Genomic DNA, 3,002 nt, shown 5'->3' with positions numbered 1-3,002 from the left:
AGGAGACTCGCTTGAGCCCAGGAGTTGGAGGTTGCTGTGAGCTGTGATGCCACGCACTCTACCTAAGAGGGATAGCTTGAAGCCCTGTCTCAAAAAAAAATTTTTTTTTCAATTATATCTATGCTATTGTCCCTTCTTGTATTTATTTATTTATTTAGTTTTTAGACACAATCTCACTTTCTCGCCCTCAGTAGAATGCTGTGGCCTCACAACTCACAGCAACCTCCAGCTCTTGGGATTAGGTGATTCTTTTGCCTCAGCATCCCAAGTAGCTGGGACTACAGGCACCGGCCACAATGCCCGGCTATTTTTTTTTGTTGCAGTTTGGCCGGCGCTGGGTTTGAACCCTCCACCCTCAATCTATGGGGCCAGCACCCTACTTACTGAGCCATAGGCACCGCCCTCTTCTTGTGTTTATTATGTATCATTATATATACATTATATATACATCTCTAAACCCACTTGTCTTATATAATAGATACTTTATTTATGTTATCCGATTAAACTTGCACAACAATTAAAGAAGATAACTCTTATAACTCCATCTTCCATATGAGGAAAGTGAGAGTTGGAATATTTAAAAGTAACTTGTAGTTACCACTCAGTTGAGCTAAGCCAGAACTAGAACTCAGAACTCTGACTCATAACCAACCGTTCCTCTTTCCACAATAACATGCTATCATTCATGTTTTTTCCCGGGGAATTACTAAATACCTCAATAAAATCCAACATCCTCAGAGTACCTCCCACATGCCAGGTTCCGGTTTCATTGTTGGCCATACAAGAATAAACAGTCCCTCCCCTTAAAGAGCTCAGTCATAAGAGGAAGAGCCCTGCAAGTTATAATACAGTGTGGTAAGTGCTACAACAGAGGTGTGGACTATATCCATATCCACTGTGTCTGTGTCCTTCATGAAATTCAGTTATATAACTTTATCTGATTATTTTTCTGCCTTCTCATTCAGTTTAAAAGTCCTCTTGATGAGATTAAGTCTCCTGCCAAATACATTCTTCTAATTCTTGTGAAATTCAGTGTAGTACAAAGGAGACTAGAAGGGCTGGACACAGTGGCTCACACCTGTAATCCCACCATTCTGGGAGACCAAGGCAGGTGGATTACCCTGAGCTCACAGGTTCAAGAACAGCCTGAGCCAGAGCAAGACCGCTGTCTCTAAAAATAGCCAAGCGTTATGGCAAACACCTGTAGTCCCAGCTAGTAGGGAGGCTGAGACAAGAGAATCACTTGCACCCCAGAGTTTGAGGTTGCTATGAGCTATGACACCACGGCACTCAACCCCAGGGTGACTGAGACTCTGTCTCAATAAAAAAAAAAAAAAGGCAACTAGAAGCTTCACAAACAGGGAAAATGGTGAGTAAGGCCAGAGTCAAGAAGGAGTAGGGTCTACTCAGGGTACTAAGTGTAGGAAGAAATAGAGTCTACACAGGATACCAAAGAAACCAGTTTGCCTTTCATAACTGGAAGATAAATTTGGAAAGGCAAGGTGACACCAGATCCAGACTACAGATTGCTTAAAAGGCCAGGCTGAGACAAGTACTTGAGCCACTAGGCAACAAAGACCTACTATAAATTATCAATACTGACTGGTAAGATAAAAATGTTATTTTAAGATTAGGCAGGCAGGAGTGCTTCAGAAAGGCTGAAATTAGAATTTCTGAAGGTTGGAAGGGTAGTGAGGCTCAACCAACACCTACTGAGAACTGACACTGGAGAAATCAGGATAAGAAAATAAAAGGCAGTTCCTGCCTTTGAGAAGCTCGAAACTAATTGGAAGACACACTTGAACACAAATGTTGCTTAATAGGTATAGCACAGGTATGTAACAAACACAAACCTGGGACAAAGTACATTGAAAGGGGATAGTTTAGTTTAGTATGAAAAGGAGGGCAGAAGCCAAGAGAAGCGCATATAGCTGATAAACTCTAGCGCTTCAGCCTCATCTGCTGAAATACCTCTGACAAGAGGAAAAGGGAACTTTATTTTTTTTGTTTTATTTATTTATTTTTTTTTTATTGAATGGTAACTGTGTACATTCATGCACTTCTGGGGTACAGTGTTGTGTTTTCATATACAATCCAAAACACTTCTATCAAACTGGTTAACACAGCCTTCATGTCATTTTCTTAGTTATTGTGTTAAAACGTTCATACTCATAGAAAGATTCACTTGTACCCTTGTAAGATAAACCACAGTAGTGAACCCTCCAATCCCCCTCCCTCCACCCATTCCCCGAAAAGAGAACTTTAAAGGGCAAAGTAATCACTTGCAACCATCTATCAGGGTTATGAACCAGTTAATGATAAAGAGGAATGTTTTCTCAACAATGAGCAAGCCAGAGGGTGTGGTTATGTAAGGGCCAGGTCAGGTTACTTTCAGGATTCTCTCTCATCTGCTATGAAGCTGAAGAAAGTAAAAACTATAAGTTGGCAGGTCAGGAAGGGGGCTAGAAAACTAACGTATGGTGACAGAAGATTAAAGTGGTTGCCTAAAATGGGAGTAGAGATGGATTGACTGGAATGTGGACCTAGAGAAATTCCAGGGATTTCAGTGTTCCAGATCTTGTTTAGGGTAGTGGTTACGAGTTAGCATACTCAGAACTCAATGACTTGAACACTTAAGAAGTGTGTATTTTCGGCTTGGTGCCTGTGGGTCAAGTGGCTAAGGCACCAGCCACATATACCTAAGGTGGTGAATTCAAATCCAGCCTGGGCCACCAAAACAATGATAGCTGCAACCAAAAAACAGCTGTGGTGGGTGCCTGTGGTCTCAGCTACTTGGGAGGCTGAGGCAGGAAACTCGCTTGAGCCCAGGAGTTAGAGGGCTCTGTGAGCTGTGATGGCACAGCACTCTACCCAGGGAGATAGCTTGAGGTTCTGTCTCAAAAAAAAAAAAAAAAGAACTGTGTATTTTATTGTAGGTAAATTATGACTCAATAATAATACGGAAATACTATAACAAAATTAGAATAAAGACCTGGGGGGGG

Source organism: Otolemur garnettii, unplaced genomic scaffold (assembly GCF_000181295.1).
Source record: "Otolemur garnettii isolate 467f Iridium unplaced genomic scaffold, OtoGar3 scaffold00016, whole genome shotgun sequence".
Lineage (NCBI taxonomy): Eukaryota > Metazoa > Chordata > Mammalia > Primates > Galagidae > Otolemur > Otolemur garnettii.
The sequence above is the reverse complement of the archived record's forward strand: the minus strand, read 5'-3'. Positions refer to the sequence as shown.